This window comes from Sarcophilus harrisii, chromosome 2 (assembly GCF_902635505.1).
Source record: "Sarcophilus harrisii chromosome 2, mSarHar1.11, whole genome shotgun sequence".
Taxonomy (NCBI): Eukaryota; Metazoa; Chordata; class Mammalia; order Dasyuromorphia; family Dasyuridae; genus Sarcophilus; species Sarcophilus harrisii.
In genome coordinates, this window is record NC_045427.1 from 240,718,123 (window position 1) to 240,744,146 (window position 26,024).

Consider the following 26,024-nt stretch of genomic DNA (forward strand, 5'->3'; position numbering starts at 1 on the left):
GTATGGTCATTCCCTCCACCAATATGTATCAAAATTCCTCTATGCCTTGGTAGGCATTCTTCATGAGTTACTGTGACTAGACAGATAGACATTCAGAGATAGACAGACAAGAAAAGATCTTTAGAAGCCATTAAACTCTCTTATTTTATCAGCAAAGGAACCAAGACTCAGACGGGTGAAATACTAAATTTATACTAGAGCATTTTTAACCCTGAGATCATCTTTGTAATGCACTGGGTTGCCTCTCTACTCTTCAATATTATTTCTATATCTGGGAATGAAGTTTCTGACAACATGGCAGCTAAGTTTAAATGTATTATCTTCATTAATAGAAACAATCATTTAACTGGTCTCATGTTAATTTAATGAGGTAAAATCAAGGTAGGCATATCCCAATTCATTAAAAGCTTATGACCTAGAAACAAAGAAATTGTATGCCTTACTCACAATAAATAATGTAGTAATTTAGTAGTAAATAGAGTGTTGTACAAAACTTGGTCTCCTGATTCTTTCTAATGGCAACTCTCTGATGATAAAATTTTCTTAAACATACTTAAGCTGGCCCTTGAACAAAAAACATATTGTTCATCAGCAGGTTCACACTCACATTCGCTCCTGCTTAATAAGACCTGCCATATATATACTCTGCTGGTGAAGTCTTTGAAAAGCCAGGGTCATTTCTACACCGTGATATACTACTGAAACAAGACTTTAGCTCATCATTTTATATATTAGAGTAAATTAGTTTATATACTCCTTCAGAACAAGGTCTGGGTCTTAGTTCATCTTTGTACTCCTAACACCTTGCATTTAATAAATAAATGTTTCTTGGATTTAAGCATATAAAACAATATTAATTGCTTAGTTATGACAACAACTGCTCAAATTTATATTATCCAATTTCTAAAATTTATAGAGAATTGACTCAAATTTATAAGAATTCAAGTCATTCTCCAAGTGATAAATGGGTCAAAAGATAAGAACAACCAATTTTCAGATCAAGAAATTAAAACTATTTCTAGTCATATGAAAAGGTGCTCTAAATCATTATTGATCAGATAAATGCAAATTAAGACAATTCTGAATACCACTACACACCTTTCAGATTGGCTAAGATGACAGGAAAAGATAATGACAAATGTTGGAGGGAATGTGGGAAAACTGGAACACTAATACATTATTGGTGGAACTGTGAACGGAGTCAACCATTCTAGAGAGCAATTTGGAACTATGCTCAAAAAGTTATCAAGCTGTGCATACCCTTTGATCCAGCAGTGTTACTACTGGGTTTATATCCCAAAGACATCTTATAGGAGGGAAAGGGACCCACATGAGCAAAAAATGTTTGTGGCAGTCCTTTTTGTAGTGGCAAGAAACTGGAAACTGAATAGATGCCCATCAATTGGACAATGGCTGAGTAAGTTATGGTATATGAATGTTATAGAATACTATTGTTCTGTAAGAAACAATCAGCAGGATGATTTCAGAGAGGATTGGAGAGATTTACATGAACTGATGCTAAGTGAAAGGAATAGAACCAGGAGATATTATGCACAGAAACAACAAGATTATACAATGATCAATTCTGATGGGCATGGCTCTCATCGTTAGTGATGAAGATAACAATCTAAACCCGGAGAGAGGACTGTGGGAACTGAGTGTGGTTCACAACATAGCATTTTCACTCTTTCTGTTGTTTGCTTGCATTTTACTTTGATTCTTTTTTTTCTGGTTTGATTTGAATGTCCTCGCACAGCAAGATAACTGTATAAATATGTATTCATATATTGGATTTTTTAAAAAAGAAAATAAAAGAAAGAAAGCCCTGAAAATCTGGGGGAAAAAATTATATTCTCCACCACCATGTGAGAGCTAGGGTATATATTACTCACCATTTTACATATGAGATAATTAAAATTCCAAAAGCTTAAACAACCTCTAGTCTTCTGATACTAGGACCAGGGCTCTTTCTACCCAAACATTCTGTCTCACTGAAACACTGTAACACTTATTATCTCAAAATGGATAAACAATCAGTATTATAATCAAATGAAATTCATTAAAATTACTGTCTATTAGATGTTCTACTCTAATGAAAAATCATGCCATAAAAATTCAGACACCAGAGAAATTATATTGTTATAATCTTAACTAAAATACATAGCAGTAACCTGTATTTCTGATTACATGGCTATAAACAATTTTCAAACAGAACCTAAGTCCATCTTCATATGATTATCTGGAAGGTCCAACACAGACATATTCCCAATGCAAACCAAAAAGGCAACTGAAGGAGCAATGTGCAAAAAGATTACACATCCTAATCAAGAAGAAAAGAAAGATATCAGCCAATACTAGTCAATAGTCTGAGGCAAGAAGAAAGAGAAAGTTTGTTTCTACACTTGTCCTAAATTTAGTCAAGTCACCCAACTCTTTAAGACCCTATCTGAAATTTTTTTGACAAAGACATTAAAGTGGTTTGCCATGTCCTTCTGTAGTTCATTTTACAGATGAGGAAACTAAGAACTTAGTGACTTGTCCAGGGTCACAGTTATTAAGTGTCTGAGGCCACATGTGAACTCAAAGAAATGAGTCTTCCTGACTCCAGGCCCACCTCTCAATCCATTCTTATGCCACCTAGCAACCTGCAAAGTAACTGGCACATTTTGTGATATTGCATAGTAATGGATATTATGACAGAACTCTATGTCAAAAGTTACCGCATTACCTTGTGATAAACGTCATATTACAAAATGATACTGTGGTTCTCTGAAATCTGATCTACAAGAAACTGGTTCCCCTAACTTCAGGAAAGATCAAAAAATATTGTAGTACCTATTCCTGCTACAACAAACTACTTATCTTAGTTGTATATTTTAAAAATAAGTTACATGGCTAAAATATTCTTTCATCTATATTTAACTCTTTATATACTTATTTTTTTATTTTAAGCTTTATGGTTTATAACTGACACATTCTAATGTTCATTAAAACATCACAACAAAAACACTGGGAAAGAATCTCATTCAAGAATTCAAGATACGAGAGTTTATGAAACTCTTATCTGTTAGAAATGAATCATTCTCATATTATCTAAATCCAGAAGAAATCATGTAATATAGCAAAAACAAAATTTATCATTTGCTTTGATAATAATTTAATCTTTATAATAATGACTATACTTACTATAGTTATGAAAGTACAACTAAAGGCAGCGCGAATTTTCTCTATCTATTATGTAAAGTGGCTTTGTTCACATAAGCTTTCAACATTAAACACATGTAATTTCACTCAGCACTTCATTACTAAGTTTGTTTTTTCTTAAAAAATCCTTATAACTTAGCCAGCAACTTTCAAGGATCTAAGAGCACTTCAAACTATATATTCTATTGGCCCTTGACAACTGTGAGAGAAGTCCCAACAAGCAGCAAAGTGACCAAAATTTAGACAACCGAAGGGAAAATCCAGGGGAAAGCAATATCTGAAAGAATCCACAAAGTAGAAAATTATTCACAAAACATTATAATCAAAAGCCTTCTATAAATGAATCTAGCAGAAAGTGCATACCCTTAAATTGCTCTTTCCTAGTGCTCGCTCTTCCTTCAAAACATTCTTCCAGTCATTCAGGTTCACAACTCAAGAGTCTTCTTGATCCACCTAGTCAGTTGTAAATTTTTCCAAATTTTTTTCCATATCATCTCCCTTATATTACAGAAGCAGAGACATAGAAGATAACAGAGAAACGGTCTTAGAGCCATAAAGATTTAAAGTTCCACCTCTGAAATACATGGGCCATCTCATCCTGGGCAAGTTATCCAACCTCTAAGAGCTTGAGGCAACTCTCTAAGATTGTAAATTGCAGAGATGATGATGTATATTCGTACAAGTTTTCTAATCTGGAAGTTCAGTATCCTACTGAAATCATAAGTCTAGTCTCTATCCCTATCCCTAAAATGCTTCATGTTAATCTTCTCTCAATTTATACTGCCACCATCTTAGTTCAGACTTTTATTACCATTTGTCTAAACTATTGCCTCCTAATTGGTCTCCTTGCTTAATTTCTACTCTTCCAGTCTCTGCCTTTGCCAATCCATTGTCCACCTTGCTGCTAAATTACTATTCCTAAAGAACATATATAATAACTCCAATGCTAGAAAATATCTAGTTCTGGTATTTAGGTATTCTGGTATCTATTGATAAGCAGTGTCACTGGAATAAAAATCTCAATTCTTCAGTCTGACATTTAAACCTTTCTACAATGTAGTTCCCATTTTTTATATTTATTTCATATTACTTTTTGAATTCCAAATCCAATGTCTTACATGTAGTAGTTTAATAAGTGAGTTAAAGTCACAATCTTAAATTTTACCTCAAAATAATTTATATTTATATAGATTTTTTAAGTACCATAAATCATTTGAAGCAGGACTGGCTACATCATATGGCTAGTTAGAGTGCTCCCACTACACTAAACCCCAGAAATAGCTTTGTATAGTTTCTATTTATTGAATTTAAACAAAAAAGAGAAGTAAGTGGGTGGTAATCCATATGACTTGAGTTCAAAACTCAAGCTCTGCCATTTGATAAACTATATGACCATGAGCAAGCCTCTTTGCATCTCTAACACAATTGCCTCTTTTAATAATAATAATGTTTGCACAAAACAGAATTGTTATGAGGAGACCATCAGAGCAGAGAGGCCATCAAAAAGGCAAGATAGATTAGTCCAGAGAAGTAGAGCCAGGTGAGATATGAAGAAATGGTAGTCTAGATGTCTTCCATAAATGGAGTTTCTGGAAGGAGCACAGGGTATACAGAGTGCTTTCTAGGTACGAAATGACAAAAAAATGGAAAATGATACGTGTTACAATGTCTGAGAAAACAGGCACATTGGCGCATTGTTGATATTTCTGTGTCCATTCATTTTGGAAAGCAATTTGTAAGTATGCACAAAATGAAACTAATGTGCATACACTATGATCCAGCAAAACCATTACTAAAGTCTATACCTCAAAGAGTTCAAGGAAGAAAAAGGTGTTTTGTGCACAAAATACAAAATAATCATAGTTTTTTTTTTGTATCAGCAAAAAACTAAACATTAGAGGAGTCCCTTGTCTCATATATTTTTCTTTTAATTTATGTTTCTTTTTTGCAGTTTTGTTTACATTGTGGTAGTACTATATATATTGCTTTCCTAGCACTGTTTATTTCATTCTACATCAGTTCATAAGATCTATATTGATACTTGTGTTTCTTATATATTCATTCTATTCCACTCATATTCCACAATTTGTCATGGGGATCCCCCAAATGATCCCTAAATGATAGCCATGCACTGTTTCCAATCGTTTGATATAACAAAAAGTTTTGCTATAAACATTTTGGTGTATATTTCTTATTTTTTATCAATGTCCTCCTTGGGATGTAACCCTAGTAGTGAGATTTTAAAACCAAAAGGTATGGATTTTTTAAAATAAATTTGTTTATTTTTAATTTTTGATTTCTCTTCTTCCCTTCAGTTCCTCTCTTGCTACCATACTCAATTGAGAAAGAAAGCAATATGCTATCAATTATACATGTGAAATAATCATGCAAAACTTTTTGGAGCTGGATAGCATTTTTTCATTATAAGTCCTTTGGAATTGTCTTAGATCATTGCATTCATCAGAGTAACTAAGTGTCTTTCAAATGACAATCACTACAATATTGTTATTATTGTCTACAATGTTTTCCTTGTTCTGCTCATTTCACTTTGCATCACTATAAACCATGCTGCTCTAGTACAATTGCATTACATCATGATCATATACCACAACTTGTTTAAGCACTCCCCAACTGATGAACATCCCCTCAATTTCCAATTCTTTGCCTACACAAAAAGAATTACTATAAATATTCTGTACAAATAGGTTCTTTTCCTTTGGTCTTTTTGGGATATGGACCTAATAATGATATTTCTAGGTCAAAGAGTATGAATAATTTTATAGCCCTTTGAGCATAGTTCTAAATTGTTTTCCACAATGTTTGGACTAGTTTACAACTTCACCAATAATGCCCCAATTTTTTCTACATTCCCTCCTGTATTTGTCATTTTTCTTTTCTATCATGTTAGCAAATGTGATAGGGTAAGGTAATACACTCAGAATTCCTTTAAAGTTGCATTTCTCTAATCAATATTGATTTGGAGCATTTTTTCATACACATACACACATACGTATAGATGACTGATTTCTTCTTCTGAAAACTTCCTATTCAATATCCTTTGACTAGTGATCAATTGGGGTTATCAAATTGGCTTTAATTTTTATAAATTTTACTCAGATCCCTATATATTTAAGAAATGGAGCCTTTATCAGAGAAGCGTATTGGGAAAAAAAGACTTTTCCTAGTTTTCCTTCAGTCCTTCCTGACTGCATTGATTTTGTTTCTAATCAAAAGATCTTTCTATCTTTTGGTTAGTCATAAATTTTTCCCTTATCCATAAATATGAAAGGTAAAATTTTCTGTGCTTCCCTAATTTATTTATGGTAATCTGAGAAGACTTAAATTAAACGATGTAATTATGTCTCACTCATGTACATTTTTATCTTATCTTGGAATTCACCATTTGAAATTTTGGTCTATATCTAAGATATGGATACTTACAGCACTTGATCTGTGTAATTACAAATGGTTTTACCTCCCCCCCCCCCCCAAAAAAAAAAAGCTGTCCTTATTCACAGTTCTACCAACCCCATTTTTAATATTTTCTCCATTATAAAATTAAATATAGAAATAACTGGTGCTCTGGTGAGATTGTAGCAACAAAGGCACACTCATACATGACTGGCAGGCTATATACATTGAAAAATATACCACAAACCGTCCTGGAAAATACTTTGGAATTATGTTAAGAATGTGATTTAAATATTCATACCCTTGGACCCAAAGATCCTACTGTTAGGCATGTGCCCCAAGGAGGTTAAATAAGATAAAAAGAAAGATACCAAAAAAGAATATACCAAAATATTTGTAACGATACCTTTTGTTGTGGTAAAAAAATCTGAAACCAAGTGGATGTGTTATAAAGTGTGTTAAAGTAAAAATTCCATTTAAATTAGAACTAGATTGTCACTAAAGTCCTGACTCTCAACTCTGTGGTTCTTTAATAGATGTCTATTATAGCTAAAGAAAGTGTAATATATTAATGAAAGTAAATGCTATTGTGCTATATTAAAAACAAATAAGAAAAAAAAGAGAAATCTGGGAAAAGTTAAATGAAACTATGTAAATTGAAGTATTACCATAAAAACTATGAACATAATGACTTCAATGGTTTAAAGGGAAAAATGGCAACCCATGTACATGTACATACACACATATACACACGCAGAATTGTATAATTATAATGAATGGCCCCAAAGATAAGAAAATACACCTCCCTTCCTTTCTTTTTGCAAAGGTGAAGACCTAGAAGTGCTTAACATTTCATATATTGACAGCAAGATAACAGTTGATGGGTTGGTTAGTTTTGCTTAACTACTCTTTTATCCCTTCTGAAAAATTCTGTTACAGGAGCTAGTTTTTTGGTAAAGGAAAAGAAGGGGGGCAGCTAGATGGTGGAGAGAGCACCAGCCCTGAAGGACCTGAGTTCAAATTTGGCCTCAGACACTTAACACTTCTTAGCTTTATGAATGACCCTGGGCAAGTCACTTAACCCCAATTACCTCAGTTTAAAAAAAAAAAAAAAGGAAGGAAGTGAAATAGTTAAAACTAAGAAGTACCAATAAAAAATTTTAGTGAAAAAGTTATTTTGTATTATTTCATATTTCTATGTATGTGAATACATGTCATATATTCCTGATATATATAATCTCACTGCAGAGGATACTTCATTTTTGTTTCTCTGTATCCTACATTCAGCACAATATCCTATATCGCATAAATGTCTGGCTAAATGAAATGAATTCATGTTAGATTGTATCAATTTAATAAAGAATGATGGTACTATCTACACTAATATACAGACTTAATGTAATAACAATCAAGCAACCAAGGTTTTACTTTATAAAATTAAGAAACAATACCAACAAAATTCATTTGGAAAGAGCAGAAGTTCTAAAATCTAAAGGGAAATATAAAAAGGAGAAAAGGGGGGAAGGAAGATTGAAAAGTATTACCATAGGCAAATTACTTTATAAAATAATCCTCAGCAAAATTATTTGGTTATCTATTACAAAATTTTTAAAATAATTAATGGAAGAGATTAGATAAACAAAACTTTGAAGAAATCAAACACAATATTCCAGTGTTTGATAAACCTATAATCAAATAAGATAGTATTTATAAAGCACTAAGCACACTGCCAAGAATAGTAGCCACTTTATCCCTTTCCTCCCTTCCTTCTCATAAACACAAACTACTGGAGAAAGATTTCCTCATTTTATAAATAACTGCCAGGAAAACCAGAAAGCAACCTAGCAAAATAATAATAATGATAGCAAATTTATGAGCATTTTACACTGCCCACAATAAATTTCAAATGAATATACAACCTAAATATAAAAGGTTAGAACATTAAAAAAAAATTGGAAGGAGGTGCCAATAAAAGAATAGGACCTATTATTTCAACTGTGTAAAATTTTAAAGTTTTGCCCCTACAAAATCAATGCAGCTAGAATCAGAAGGGAAACTTTTGACTAGGAAAGATCTTTACAACTAGTATTTCCAAAAAACCCAAATCTGATATCTATGATAAATAGGGAATGGACATAAACATATAGGTCTAGTAAGAGTCATTCTCCATCAGAAAAGTGAATAGTATGAACAAATAACTTTCTTTTTTTTTTTTTTAAATTTAATAGCCTTTTATTTACAGGTTATATGCATGGGTAACTTTACAGCATTAACAAATGTCAAACCTCTTGTTCCAATTTTTCACCTCTTACTCCCCACCCCCTCCCCTAGATGGCAGGATGACCAGTAGATGTTAAATACATTAAAATATAAATTAGATACACAATAAGTATACATGACCAAACCGTTATTTTGCTGTACAAAAAGAATCAGACTCTGAAATATTGTACAATTAGCTTGTGAAGGAAATCAAAAATGCAGGTGGGCATAAATATAGGGATTGGGAATTCAATGTAATGGTTTTTAGTCATCTCCCAGAGTTCTTTCTCTGGGCGTAGCTGGTTCAGTTCATTACTGCTCCATTGGAAATGATTTGGTTGATCTCCTTGCTGAGGATTGCCAGGTCCATCAGAACTGGTCATCATATAGTATTGTGAACAAATAACTTTCAAAAAAAGAAATGTAAGCACTGTACAGTCATATGTAAAAATGCCAGAAATCATTAATAAGAAAAAAACAAATTAGCCAGGGTTTCAAAGTTTCTCCTCAACATCAAGTTGAAAAAGATGATAATAGATAGAAATAATTAATGTTGGAGGGGGCCTACAGGAACAGTGGACAGTTCAAATCACACCTCTGATAAATATCACTGGGCAAGTAATTGGACCTCAGTTTTTCTTTGTAACACTGGGCAAGTAACTGAACCTCTGTTTTCTTATTCATAAAATGAGGGAATTTGACTATATCTCTGAAATATCTTCCAGTTCCAGAGCTATGATCCTATGATTTTTGTGAGGGAAAATAAGCATATTAAGACACGTCTTGGTGGAGCTATGAAATGGTCCAACAATTCTGCATAACAATTTGGAATTATGTCCCAAAAAAGTTCCTAGAGTGTTCATACTGTTTGAGTCAAGGATCCCATCTGTAGGTAGAAAGAACCAATAAAAACCAAAATATTTATAAAAGCCCTATTTTGGTAGAAAAGAACTAGAAAGAAAATTCCTATATACTGAGAAATGAACAAAAGGTAATATATGAATGTAATGGAATGCTACTCTACCATAAGAAATTATAAATATGAAGAATTCAGAACAAGATGAGAAGACTTGTATGAAATGATGCAGAAAGATATAAGCAAAATTAGGAAGGCAACATTCATAATGTCTACAATAATGAAGTGGAAAAAAAATGCTAATCACAGTGGTATAGTCAAAATGTTAAGTTGTAGGAATCAGAACAGTTAAGTTCTCCTCCACAAAATTCCTTGAAACAGATTGATAAAATACAGCAGACTGAATCCTGAAGAGGATATCCAGAAAATGTTAGTGACTTATTATCCAGCTCAATTTAGCATAGGAAGATAGAAAGGTCTGCAAACACTCTAAATGGGTTTGGATCAGACTCATGTCCCACAGGGAATACTGTTATTGCCTAGGCAGAAAATGTGCACCAGGCCAAAAGGAGATTCCAGACATATCTCAAGGTATCATACTAGAGACAAGTACCAAATAATAGTTTTTTGCCCACTATTTTGCCTGCGTCTCAAATTTTGGGAGACATGCACATGAAGGTGGAATTCCCAGGTAGGGAAGCCATGGGTTGAATATAAAAACAGAAGTTCAAAAGCAAACTTCAGAAGTGTGGCATAGTCCTCAGGAGTCTCAATTCTAGCAACTGGCTTCAGTCTCAGCTCTAGCATCTAGTCAAGCTTACAGAGGAATAACCTGAGCAAGAAGCCTGCAATTCTGTTACTCTAAAACAGAATTTTCCAGATGACTGACAGTAGCAGAGACGAGTAGTAATCTTCCGTTACTTGGTCCAAAACTCAGGGAAAGAACTTGCAGAGCTTAAGGGAGCAAACAGACTTTGCCCTGAAACAGAGCACTTTGGGAGTACTGAAAATTTGCAACTCCCTAGTCTGTACTGTTGATATACTGTAATAACACAATACTCAATTATCCCAAGAAAACAGCAAAAGAACCAGTTCAATTTGGCATAACTTCGCCATAACATTAAATCTGAAGTCAGTAAGTAGGCTGGAAAAAGCAAACAAACAAACAAAAATAATCCCACTGTGGTGGTAGGGAAGCCCAATGTGCAAACCCAGAAGAAAAGAACAACTCTAAAACCTCCACAGAGAAAAAAACAAGTTGGGCAAAAATTCAACTAGAATTCCAAGAAATATGAAGACTTAAAAAGCACTTCAAAATGTTTGTATAAATGGAATGAGAACATTTTAGCATATATTTTAAAAATTGGGAAAGAAATAACTATGGAAGATAGAATAGAAAAGGGAACAAACAGCTTGGTACAACAGGTACAAAACATAGTCCAAGTAACAAATTCTCTGAAAACTGTAATGGACCAAATATAACCCAATTCCTATAATAGGCAACAAATAACAAAGCAAAACCAAAAAAGTGAAAATATTTTTAAAATGTAAGGTATCACTATGCAAAACCAAATGTCCTAGAAAACACTGAAAAGGAAAAAAAATTAAGAATCAATAAATAATCAAGACTCCAAAAAAAAAAAGACATCATATTTTAAGAAACATTAAGGGATAAATTTCTAGATCTCTTAGAACCAGAGGACAAAGGGGAAATAGATTCAACTGTTCACCTAATGAAAAATATTCCCAAATGAAACCTTTCAGGAATATCATATCAAAATTCTACAACTTCCAGAGTCAAAGAACAAAACCACAAGCAGCCCGAAAGAAAGAATTCAAGTACCAAGGAGCCACAATCAGAACCACACATGATTTAGCAGGTACCACAATAAAGAAAAGAAGAACTTAGAATGTAATATTTCAGATGGTAAAGGATACCAGCCTACAGCTAAGAATAACCTAATCAGCAAAAATTAATGCTACAGGAAGAAAAATAGACTTTAAATGAAATAGATGATTTTTAAATGTTCCTGATAAAAAGCTCACAGCTCCATAAAAACTTTGATGTTCAAACACAGGAGTAAAGAGAAATGCATGAAAAATGATAAAGGGTTAAATAAGGATTGATTGCATCAAAGTATATAGATATGATGCGTGTTCCCTAAGAATGTTATTAGCATTAGAGATCAGAAAGAGTCTATTTAGGCAAGACCTAGGAGTAATTCCATTATGTTTTGATGATCTTAAGAATGGAGAGGAGAAGAGGAATTGGACAAGTGAGAGAAAGGAAAGGAAGGTTAGATAAAATTATCTCACATGATAGGGTCTGCAAGTAGACATCTATACAAATAAAAAAGAAAGGGTAAGTAGAATTCTCATCAGAAAGGATCAAAAGAAGGAAGAATATATACACACACAATTGAGTGCAGAAATACATTTCACTTAAAAGGAAGGGAAAAGGGAAAGGGGAAAAAGGAATTAACGGAGAAGGCAGATCAAGGAAGGGAAATAGACCTAAATTAAACAAATTCTTAAAGATCTACAAAATATTTATAACTCTTTGAGGTGGCAAAGAATAGACATCTAATGGATTACCCATTAACTGGAAAATTACTGAACAGTTTACAGTATACAAATGTGACAGAATACTGTCACTTTAAAAAATGATCAAGGAGTCTTAAAGAAATCAGAGGAGGCTTTTATGAAGTGATGAAGAATGAAATGAACAAAACCAGAATAATTTACAGGACAAAAAAAAAAAAAAATGAAGAAAATAACAACAATGCGGCAAAGATAAAAAGCTCTGAAAGAATTAGGAACTCTTAATAACATTAATGACAAACCAAAATACCAGAGGATTACTAATAAAATATGCTAAGGACTTCTTGATAAAGAAGTAAAAGACTAATTGCAGAAAAAAACACAACCAACAGGAAAATTGTTTTTGATTGACCATGCATGTTTGTGATGGGTTTTATTTTATGCTTATCAATTGGGAGAAGAAAAAGTTGAGTTTTTACTAACTGAAAAGAAGGATTTTTTTAAAAAGAAATAAAACACATTAATTTCATGACTAGTTCCAGAGAGTATAAATATATTTCTGTAATAGAGTTAAGGGGTCTATAGCAACAGAATAATGCATACATTGTGAAGCTAGTGTTTTTTTCAATTTTGCTAAACTGTTTTTCTTTATTAAAAGGAAAAGTTCAATTGAAGAGAAAGCAGTATATCTAAGAAATTATTATTTTATTTTTTAAAAAGAAATAGTACAATTCTTTTTTTAAAACATGGCACAGACCTATAAAAAAATAGAATGAAATATACTAAAGTTCAGAATAATCTTATGCTGGGGCAAAGAAAGTTTCTGGGGGAAAAAATGAATTTTTTTAAAAGTTATAATGATGAGTACTAAATACGCAAATAAAAAGTAAGACTACTTTTGAAAGTGAAGATAATAAGGATGGATACCAGAGGAACACAAAACTATTTAACCTTTATTATACCTCCGTTTTCTCTGCCAAAAGACTTTTAACTGAAAAAAAGAGAATGAAGATGGGTAATAGAGTTGATGCCCAAAATAAGTAAGGATATAATAAGACAGCGTAAGATTGACCTTGATGTATTCAAGTCAACTGATTCAGGGGAACTATATCCTAGAGTACTAACACACACACACACACACACACACACACACACACACACTCCTGCCAGATGTAATTCCTGAACCAATGTCAAAATGATCTTTTAAAATCATGAAGAATTGGAGATATACTTTTAAGACTGGAGAAAGAAAAATGTCTTGTGGGAGGAAAATGAAATCTGCAAAGTTTATCAGTAAGTTTAACTTAAATTAAAAAAAAAATTCTAGAATGAATGATAATAGGAGTCATTAATTAGAATCTAAATAAAGAAACTGATAATCAGAAGGAGTCAGAATGACTTTATTAAGAATAGATCAGGCCAGATTAACTCTTCTTCCATTTTAGATGTCATTAAGAAGGTTAGAAGAATATTACAGATACATTGCCACAATTTTGGCAAAGCTTTTCATACCTCTGTGGGGGAAAAAAAGATGGACAAATATGATTGATTAAATTCAGAACTGGCTCAATGGCTAAAACCAAATCCAATAATATTTCAATGTCAACTTGGAAAGTGACCTGTACCAGGGAAACTGTGCTTGGCACTATTAACATTTTTATTAATGTCTTGGACAAAGATATAGAAAGAGAAGAGAAAAACATTTAAGAGCTTATTATGTTTCAGGCAACATGCTAATTGTATTATAAATATCTCATTTGATTCTCATAACAACCCTGTGAAATATTCCCATCTTTGGAAACTGAAGCAGACAATGGATAAGGGACTTGTCAGGGGTCATGCAGCTAGTAAGTGTCTAAGGCTAGATATGAATTGAGGTTTTCTGATTCCAATCCAGCACTTTATCTACTGTACCACACAAACAGCATGCTTATGATACAATGCTGGGAGAGACAGTTATTACATCTGATGACAGAATCAGAATTGTAAAAGATCTTCTTGTCAGGCTCAAATACTGTTAAATCTAATAAAAAATGAAATGTAAAAAAGATTAAATATAAAGTTTTATCCTTGGGCACAAAAATGACAAGTGTAAGATTAGTTAAAAGGAGCTAGGTAATAGATAATTTGGAAAAGAGAGGACAGTTTTAGAGAAGTACAAGCTCATTATGAATCAACAATTTGTCTCAGCAATCTCAAAAAGCTAATATCCCCCATTCACACCATAAGTGGAGAATAATTTTCATTACTAGGTTCCATGTTTTACGAGAATGAGAATTGGGAATAACAAGAAAAATATCTAATAACAGTGCAAACAAAATGATAAAGGATCTCAGGATTATGCCACTTGAGGATTCGTTGAACTATATTAGAGATAGTTAACATCTGGAGAAGAAGATTTAGCAGATTGATTAAACAGTTATAAGTATTTGAAGGGCTGTTGTGTTAAAGTACGGATTGGCCACAAATTTGACCACAAAGGGCACAAATAGATCCAATAAGTAGAAATTACATAAGAAAATTTAGAATTGATTTAAACAAAAACTTCCTCACATTGAGACCTAAAATGGAATGAATTCCCCCCTATCATATAATGAGTTTCTGCTTACTATTCTCCCTAACAAGAAATCCATTCAAGTCAAGGCTGGATGAAACTTGGGTACTTGTTCAAGTATGGGTTGGTCTTTCCCAACTTTAAGATTCTGTGATTCATTCTTATTCAAACAGAAAACATTTTTTTTTTTATTTAATAGCCTTTTATTTACAGGTTATATGCATGGGTAACTTTACAGCGTTAACAATTGCCAAACCTCTTGTTCCAATTTTTCACCTCTTACCCCCCCAACCCCCTCCCCTAGATGGCAGGATGACCAGTAGATGTTAAATACATTAAAATATAAATTAGATACACAATAAGTATACATGACCAAAACGTTATTTTGCTGTATAAACAGAATCAGACTCTGAAATATTGTACAATTAGCTTGTGAAGGAAATCAAAAATGCAGGTGGGCATAAATATAGGGATTGGGAATTCTCAAACAGAAAACATGATAGTTTCTGTCAGTTATGGCTAAGCCTGATTATACTGTAATCTGAATGGTTATTATCAATATGTTAGTTCAATGAAACATTTGCTTTGTATCTCTAATCATGAAATGAAAGGCAGTGTGTCCCATTAAAAACAATTTCAAACATCAGCAAGCAGGTAAGGATACATTTTTAATTGGATGGAGAACTCCTAAAGTCACACTGTTTACTCATAAGATACCCAGATGATCAACCTAATTTATTCCCTTTAGAGTAACTAGAGATGGGAGAAGGAAGGGAGGAGGAAAGTACTACTGTACATCTCATACGTCCTATTCCCAAATGCCACTAATTCAAGAGGGAAAATAAAAGCATCTATACCTATGAGGTAATTTCTTGTGGTTGGGAGAGAAAGGATACACATTCCTGCTATCAACAATGTGTCCTATCAAAAGCATCTTTCAGCAACATGAGTCTTCTCTATTCTAGTACAAGCCACCTGGCAGGGTTTTTCATTCCAGAAGCTTTCAGATGCCATTCTAACCTGAATATATTCATAATCTCACTGTAGTCTGTCATACTTTAGCACCAAACTCAAAATGCATAGTTTATGTTTTATGGAATATTTGACATTAATTTTGTATTTAACTATAATTGTGTACTATAGACTTTTTTTTTTTCTGGAATCCTGAAATATATCCCTATAGCTCCTGTATTATTTCTAAGTCTACTAATGAAGTTTCTGATAATGTAGTAGTTAATTAGAATATATTCTCTTCACTACTAGGGGTTATTTTTTAACAAGAACTATAATTTAATTGGCATAAGAAGCTCCTAGAAAAGAATTTCCAGGAGGATCCACCAATATAGATCAGTATTCTCTAAATTTTATAGTATTAATAAAGCTAACTAAAGACTTGCCTAAATCCCCATAGCTATTATGTGTCAAAATCAGGATTTTAATCCAAATCTTCCCTACTCCAAGGCCAGCTCTTTCTCCATTACGATTTTAAAATAGCTGTATGAATAAATTTAATTTATTCTCACAATTAAACAAAAAGATAAATGCAAAGTGGTTGTTCTTTTCCCTTAAAAAAGTCAAAAGCAAATGCTGGATTCTCTGCTACAATAACAGCACAAGTAAAATAAAGAGACATAAGCAAAACTTGGTCTCATAACTCTTCAATCATTACTGACAAAATGCTTTAATTTTAAATAATTCACTTCAGTTCAGCAAACATTTATTAAGGTGCTAGGAATACGAAAACATAAATGACATAGCTCCTACCTTCAAAGAGCTTACATTCCACTTTAGAAATAAATTAAAAACATACACATATATACACATACAAAACAGTACAAGAAAAGTTCACATGGAAAACTGATACAGAAGGTAGCTTCTGAGCTAAAGGTTAAGTTCTGAGGGATGAAAACAAAAAAAAACAATATTTCAGAAATACATGAGAATTATAACATAGTGCTTTCATAGATCAGAATGGTTCAGATACCAAGTTAAGGCCCTAAAGTTTCACCTATATTTTTCTCCACCAGGGAAAGAAAAGAGAAAGGTACACATTCCCCCACATTTTATTTATCTTCTGACAAAAATATGTCAAAAGAATTCTTTCATTACTATCTCTGTAATGTTGAAAATAATCCAAAAGGTTGATGTTTTATGATAATCAATTCCAATCTGTAATTAAAGTATCAGTCCTCTCTGTTAAATGAAAATATTTTCTTTTCTACTACTAAAGGGTGGCTATTTGAAGTTTTCAGCAAGCATAGATTAACGGTATTCTTCACTGATAGGATGAGTAATACTATTTCAAAATACACAATGAATACTGTTGTCACTAAGTGGTTTTTCCAGGGACACAAAGCTAGTGTCTGAGGACAGATATGACCTTTAAGTCTCTTTCAAATCTAAAATTCTATAAATTTAAATTATAAAAAATATTTACATATCACCTTAAGGAGAATAAGGCAAAGACATAGCAACTCCAAAAATATGAGAATTCATGTATTCTTTTTCCTTTTTTAGTTTCTAGTTGGGTTTTTTTTTAATTCCCATCCTTCATGAAATATACCAAAGATTTGTCCTCTGTTCTCAGGTATTCCCCTACCTTGAAAGCTTAAGTATTACTTCAACTGCCTTATAAAAATTCCATACATTATAATACATGAAAATAATTAATATTAAGACCCATGAGAATATGTGAGAAAAGTGTTTTAGTGTGCTATACATACATGGTAGTACCAAATGATTACTTATTTCTTTCAATATTCAACTCAAACACCACCTGTTTGATACCCTTGTTATTCATGCCCTCCTCTCTACCTCTAACTTCCCCAAAAGAATTACTTGATATTTTATTTTGTATTACTTACATAAGGACTTGTCTCCTGAAAGACACTGGAAGCTCCTCTTGAACAGGAACCCTTTAAAGGTTTTTGTTTTGTAACTCTAGTATCTATCACAGTGCCTAGCATACAATAGACCATGATTATTGATTATTGAACATTAATTTCTTTTAACTAAAAATTGTTAAAGTATCTCAGTTATCAAATACTCTTTCATTACTTGAGAAGAGTCCTAAAAAGATATCTTAGCTTATTTTTTTCAATTCAGTACTCTTTCCATGCTACTTAGTTGAATAGAAAATTAAAAGATCACTCTTTTATCTGTATTTGCTTCAATACTTTTTGAATCTATTATATCTATTTCTCATTTCATCTATGGATTACTAAGGTGAATTTTTAAAACTATCAACAGTTTTCAAGTATAATACTATTTAAAGTAAAAAGAATACAAAAATAAATTATCACCAATATTAAAAACACTACATTCCAACATTATTTCCCATCAAACACTGTTAGCCACATTAAAAACATACAAAAACACAAACGGGAACCTATCATGCTATAAATGTCATTACAAATTAATAGAAATGACATGAAAACTGAATAGGTGTTCTGAGTTTGGGGAGTTTTGGGTTGTTTTTTTCCCCTACTTTTTTGCCTCATATGCCCTCTGGTGGAGAAGCTACCAAAAGCCAGAATCAAAAAAAAACCTAATTCAGTGGACATTCAATAATTATTGATACTGTTGATCAAAGAAAAGATATAAGAATAATCCACCTAAAGAATTGAGCTCTCAACTACAATAATCAACCATAATTCAAGCACAAATTACACTAAAAATTTTTATGTAAAAGTTGAGTATTAAAGATTTTCTCAATGTTTAGGAAAAAACATGTTTACTTTCATAAACATTTTATTAAGCATCATTTGCTCTATAGTAGACTGAAAAGAAGAAAACATGATGTTTCATGTAGCCATCATTCCCTTTCCTCTTCAAGAGAGTTGTTTTTAAAACAATCTTACTGAGGACACTGTAAATATTTCCAATTTTTCCCTTCACAGAATTCTAAAATATGAAACAATGAAAAAAATTGGTCTTTTAAAAACATAAGTTTTTAAATAGTAAAAATGAATATCTTTGCCCTTATTGAACTCTCAATTCTATGGTCTAGTTATTATATTTTCTTCAAAATATTATTTTCACCTCTGTAGTCAAATAGACATGTTCCAGCAATCTTTCTTATCATACAACCATTAAGAATTATCCTATTATTCTCACTCCCCTTATATCATTTTATATGCTATATAAGAATCATGCAAACAGAGATTATCTATTTGTATCCACAGTACTTAATATAGCGCTTGGCACATAGTAAACACTTAATAAATGTTTCTTCATTCATTCATTCATTCAGAGGATACTATCTGAACTAGATTTGGAGAGATACCCAAAAACATGAACTAAAAAATGGAAAATAAGCAGATTCCAAGTGGAAGGTAGGTTCAACAGTAGTGAATGCAAATATGAGGATTCAGTTTACCTAAAGCATAAAATTTTGATAGGGAAGTAATGAGAAAAAACCTAGAAAGATAGATTGAATGCCAGACCAAGTTAAAATCTTATACTACAAAGAATGGAGAAAAAGCATTGAATGTTTTTTGATCAAGAGAGTATGCTTTAGAAAAATTAATTTGGCAACACTATATAGATAACTGGAGGGAAGGGAAAAACTAAAGGAAAGGTAATTTACAGTGACCAGTTAAAGTTATCTCAATAGTTTAGATCTCTAAAGTGGGGGCCCCATTTATTCCCTTGAGAATTATCCTACAAAGGGTTATGTGATCAGTTAACTGATGAAAAGATGGGTCATATCACACCTCCACAAAAGACAATTTTTGAGTTCATTTCTAATACAAACACCTGTCCATATAATATCACCCCCAAATTCCCAGTTCTTGTTCTCTCTCTTCCCCCTTTTCCCCTTCTCTCTCTTTTCTCTTCTCTCTTTGTCAAACATACACACACACACACACACACACACACACACACACACACACATATATATACACACAGCTGAACAAGCTCCTAGTTTCTATTCAACTTGTATCATACAAAGTAACCACAGAAGAGTTTTACAGCTGCCATTCGGAATACATCACATGTGGAATACCCACTGTCCTTCAAATCAATACTCAGATCCTCAAGCTTATACCTCCTTTCTTAATGGTGGTAGAAAAGCCCTCATTAGGCCTCCTTCACCCCAGTAGAACAGAGATGGCTGCTCACACTCCTTGGATAAGCAGGAAGTGACCTCTTACAATTCTTGAGAACTGCCAGGTCTTACTATTTTCCCTGCCATTGCATTCTTTTTTCTCAATTAATTGTATCTTAATTTTTGCAATTACATATGAAAGATAGTTTTCAACATTTATTTCTATAAGATTCCAAGTTCCAATGTTTTTCCCCCTCTTCTCTTTTCTGTCCCCCAACTCCAGCATAGCCAGCAACCTGATATAAAATAATTTATATCATATATAATATATAAATGACAATCATTTTTAACATATTTCCATATTAGTCATGTTGTAGAAAAACATCAAAACAAAAGAGGAAAATGATAGGAAAAAAATGAAAAAATTTAAAGTTTGTTTCAATTCATATTCAGTGTCCATAGTTTTTTCTCTGGATGCAGATGGCATTTTCCATCACAAGTCTATTGGAATTATCCTGGATCACTGTAGTGCTGAAAAGAGCTAAGTCTATCATAGCTGATCATTACCCAATCTTGCAATTACTATGTATAATGTTCTCTTGGTTCTGCTCACTTCACTCAGCATCAGTTCATGTAAGTCTTCTCAGGCTTTTCTGAAATAAGCCAGCTGATCATTTCTTATAGAACAATTATAACATCCCATTCCATTCATATACCACAACTTATTCAGTCATTCCTCAACCCAGGTTATCTCCTCAATTTCCAGTTCCTTGCCACTACAAAAAGGGCTGCTACAAACATTTTTGTACATGTGGGTTCTTTTCCCTCTTTTATAATCTCTTTGGGATACAGACCCAGTAGTGACATTGTTAGATCAAAGGGTATGCACAGTTTTATTGCCCTTTGGGCATAGTTCCAAATTGCTCTCTAGTTTAAACTTTTTAAATAGGGGGCCAGTTCACTGTCCCTCACACTGTAGGAGGGCTAGACTATAGTAAAAACAAAACCTTTGTTTTGTGGGCCCTGAAATAAAGAAACTTCAAAGCCCTGGGTGAGGGGGATAATCATCCTCAGCTGCTGCATCTGGCCCGCGGGCCTTAGTTTGAGGACCCCTGGATTACATCATTTTACAACTCTAGCAACAATGCATTCATTAGTATCCCTGTTTTCCTACATTCTCTCCAACATTTAAAAAAATTTTTTCTGTCATCTTTTTTCCTGTCATCTTAGCTATCTGATAGGTATGAGATAATACCTCAGAGTTCTCTTAATTTGTATTTCTCCAATCAACAGTGAATTATGGCATTTTTCATATTACTATAGATGGCTTTAATTTCTTCATCTGAAAATTGCCTGTTCTTTGATCAATTGGGAAATAAGTTGTATTCTTATAAATTTGAGTCAACTCTCTATATATTTTAGAATGAGGCCTTTATCAGAAACACTAACTGTAAAATTCATAATCTCGATTTTCTGATTCCCTAGTTCTAATCCTGGATGCATTGGTTTTGTTTGTGCAAAAAAAAAAAAAATTTAATTTGACATAATCAAATGATCTATTTTGCATTTCATAATCCAGTTCTTGGTCATAAATTTCAACTTTTTCCAACGTTCTGACAGGTAAACTATCCCTTGCTCTCCTAATTTGCTTATAATATCACCCTTTATTATCTAAATCATGAAGCCATTTCAAACTTATCTTGGTATAGGATATGAGATGTTGGTCAATGCCTAGTTACCATCACACTATTTCCCAGTTATCTTCTTTTAAATACTTCATTAAGTAGACCCACTCTAGATTCTGTTATTACTACTTGCCTAGACTACTACCAGTGTCCTGACAGGTTATTCTTCCTTTCCTCTTTCCTTCATCTTCATAAAACCTCTTGATTTATGTACAGATTTAATCTTATTGCTCTGTCTAAAATCACAGGACTGATCTCTAAAATGAGCTTAAAGGTCATCCAATTTTGCAATGATTCCCCAAAGTCTTCCCAAATGATATCTCATGATACTCAAATGATGTCAAATGAGATAACGTTATGTATAGTGCTTTAAACACTTTAAAGCATAAAAACAAGCTATTATTATTATTACCCAAAGCAATTTAAACACCTTGAATCAACATTTAGGACCTACTACAATTTGGTACCATTCTGCTTTCCACAGTCTTGCTTTATACTAGTTCAATCCAAATACTCTACCCATCACTGAAAATTCACTCAAATACCCCTTTTTCTACTAAACCTACTCTGATCTGCTCTAGCCCCATTCCTCACAAAACATTATGCACATATGCCCTTATTATTCTAATGAAATAGTATGCTTCATCAAGAGCTTCCAGGAATAAGAAAGAAATAAGTTTGTCTATACTCTGAGCACACTATATATGCAGTATTGTATTCAGTTCTGAGGGATACTATTTAAGAATATTAGAAAGACAGAAAACATCCAGAGGAAGACAAACAGAATGGAGGGCCTTGAGTACAAGTCAAACATTTGAAATGGTTGAATAGTTGAAGAACCTAGGAAGATTCATCCTGGAGAAAATTCAAGAAAAAAAAATTGTATTTGAGTATCTACATGACTATCAAGTGGAAAAGAGTTTATACTTAAATCAATGAATCAAAAAGGATTTATGCAGTCCTTAGCTAAGAGTAAAGATATAAACATGGATATCTAGATGGCACAATAGATAGAGCATTGGCTTGGAATCAGGAAGATTCATTTGAGTCCAAATGCAACCTCAGATGCTTACTAGCTATATGACCCTGAGCATATTATATCATCCTGATTAGCTCAGTTCCTCATCTGTAAAATAAGCTTGAGAAGGAAATGGCAAACCACTCTAACATTTTTGCCAAGAAACCTCAACAAGAGATTAAAAAGAGTGGAACATGATTGAACAACAAAGATAAAAATGCAAAAGAAAGCATTCTAGTACAGAGACTGTTGACTAAGGAAGAATCATTTGATCTAGGAAATCAAGGAATGGTGAATGAATCTACAAAGCAATTAAAAAACAAACTTTCCAGACTTATGTTAATTTGCAAAATGTTAATAAGTAAAGAAGGCTTTAATACAGAGAGTAGATGATCACCCACTCAAGGATGTTGTAGAAGGGATTTTTAGCTAGGTGAAGGCTAGACTACATAACCTAGCCCCCAGAAAACTCCAGTAATAGGAGAGTTTTAAAGAATGAGATAGTAAAGTATGAGAAAAAAACTGAAATTACCGAAAAGTTCAATGATATGAAAACTCAGTTAAAAACCTTGAGCATAAATAGGAAAACCAACTAGAGAGACACTAATAATAGAAAGGAATGTGGTCTTCACAACAGGTAAAAGAGTCCAAATATCTGTGAATAAATATTATTAAACAAAGGCAAATGAATCAACATCTAATAAGGAAGAGGATCCTGTGGATATCCAAGAGAGTATGGAACCAATATAAGATGTTCTTGAATGGTTTTTGAAAGAAAAATAAGATTACAATCAAGAATCACCTATCCAGCAAAACTGAGTATAATCCTTCAGTGGAAAAAGTGCTCATTTAATGAAATAGAGGATTTTGAAGCATTTGTGATGAAAAGACCAGAACTGAATGGAAATTTTGATTTTCAAATTTAGGACTCTGGAGAAGCAGAAGGAAGTAATCAGTAAAGTGATAACATAATGGGTTTAATAAGGAATGTTTATATTCCTACATGGGAAGATAGTATTTGTAACTGATTAGAACTTTCTCATTATGGTAATTACGAATATATACATATACATATATATATATAGACAGAGGGCACAGGTGTGAGTTGAATATGAAGGAATAGTATCTAAAAAAAAAAGATGAAATTAAGAGGTAAGAGAGAAAAGGAAAGAGATTAGTAGAGTGGTGTAAATTATCTGCTATAAAAAAAGAAGCAAGAAAAAGCTTTTATAATGGAGGAAGAAAATGGAGGAAAGGGTAATTGAGTGAACCTTGTTCTCATCTGAATTGGCTCAAAGAGGAAATAACATATGGGTATAGAAATCTATCTTACCCTGCAGGAAAATAGGAGAGGAATGGAACAGGGGAAGATAAGAGGGTTATTAAAAAAAAAAAAAAAAAAAAAGAAAAAAGGCACACTTGGAAGAGAGAGTGGTCGGTAGCATAACATTTTTGAGGAAGGACATTATGAAAGAAGAGAGAGAATAAATTGGGGAGGAGGGAATTTAGCAAAAGCAATTACAAAAAAGAATTTTGAAGCAAGTTTCTCTAATAAGACCCCACTTTTCAAACATGGAATTGAGTCAAATCTATAAAAAATAAGAGTCATATCCCAATTGACAAATAATCAAAAGATATGATTTATACCCAAAGGACTATAAATTCATGCATATTCTTTGATCTAAGCCTAACACAATACCAGACTAGGCCAAAAAAGATTTAAAAACAAATAATTAAGGGAAGTGATCCATATGCATAAAAAATATTTATAGCAACTCAGGGCAAAAAAAGTGAAAACTGAGATGATGCCCAACAATTGGGGAAATGGCTGAATAAATTTTGATGTTTTGTGATAGAATATTATTGTTCTATGGGAAATGATGAGCAGTATGCTCCCGGGGAAGGGGGGGAAGAAAGGGAATCTGGTAAATTCTCCATAAACTCAAGCAAAATGAAAAGAATATTAAAAGAAAATATGATCTCCATACAAGCAAAACATACAAAACTTGAAGACAAGATGAATAAAGAAAACATAAGGATTATAGTCAAGCAGAATACAAGGCAGCAAAAACTCTCAACCCATAATGCAAGAAATACCAAAATTCTACCCAATATTAAAGACAAATGGAGGAAAACACAAATCTAATTCTATGATTTTAAATGTGAATGGATTATGCAAGCCAATAAGACAAAAGTGAAAAATGAATAAGAAAACAAAATCCCACAGTATTTTGCTTATTAAAAAAATGCTTTTAAAACCAAAGGCATACAGAGAAGGAAAAAAAAATAAGGGGCTAGAAAAAAATTTACTAGATGAATCCAAAAAAAGCATAAAATGCAATCATGCTAACAAAGTAAGAGAAAATATTCCAGATTTTTTAAAAACATAAACAAGGAAACTACATTATGCAAAATGGAGGCATAGACAATAAGCCAATATGAATATTACACTCAATATGCTCCAAATGCCTTAGCATCTAAATTCGTTAGGGAAAAAAGTCTGAATTTCACAAAGAGAATAATACAACAATGTCAAGAAATTTTAATGCCTCCTCTCAATTCTAGGTATTACCAAAAGACAAAGCAGAAAACAAAGAACTTCACAAAATGCTATAGAAATTAGAGCTAAAATACTCATGTCACAATCTTAAAGAGACTACTAAAGAATACACATATTTATCAGCACCACATGAAACTTTTACAAAAATTGATCACGTATTAGAGCATAAAGATATTTGAAACAAATGTGAGAAAGCAGAAATAAGAAACAAATCCTTTTTAGACCATAATGCAATGAAAACAGTAATCAGTTCAGGAAGCATTTTTAAATATATAGATATAGACCCAAAATAGAGAATTAACAATGAAATCTGAAATAATGAGTGAGTCAACGAACAAATCATAGGAATAATGAATAACTGTGTGAAAAATAAATGATAATGATGATAACATACCAAGATTTCTGGGATGAATCTAAAGCAGTCCTCAGAGGGAAAAAGTATGTCCCTACAAACATACATTAACAAAATGGAAAAAGGATTAATGAACTGAAAAGCCAACAAAAAATATACTAAAATAAGCATTTGAGATGATTTTTTTAAAATTAGGAAAGAAATAAATTGGAAATTTAAAAAAAGATTACTAGTTCTTCAAAAAGGCTAATAAAATTGATAAACATTCAGCCAATGTAATTAAAAAGAGGGCAGAAAATCAAGCCAATAAAATAGCAAACAAAAAAGGTGAAATTACACATATACACAAAAAAGAAAAAACACACAAAGAAATGAAAAAAATTATCAGAACTTTATACACATATGCTAACAAAAATGAGAACACAAAACAAAGGAATACCTTCAAAAAATATATACCCAAACTAATTGAAGGCCAACTACAGATTATAACTAATCCAATATTAGAAAAGATAGTAGATATAAATGAACTACCAA

At 32.4% G+C, this 26,024-nt stretch overlaps 1 protein-coding gene across 1 annotated transcript in view; it reads right to left on the reverse strand.

Moving 5' to 3' along the window:
• The window catches only part of TAF4 (TATA-box binding protein associated factor 4), a 151,441-nt gene that overhangs the window by 45,019 nt on the left and 80,398 nt on the right, over positions 1 to 26,024 (reverse strand). The gene's annotated exons all lie outside the window — the stretch shown is intronic.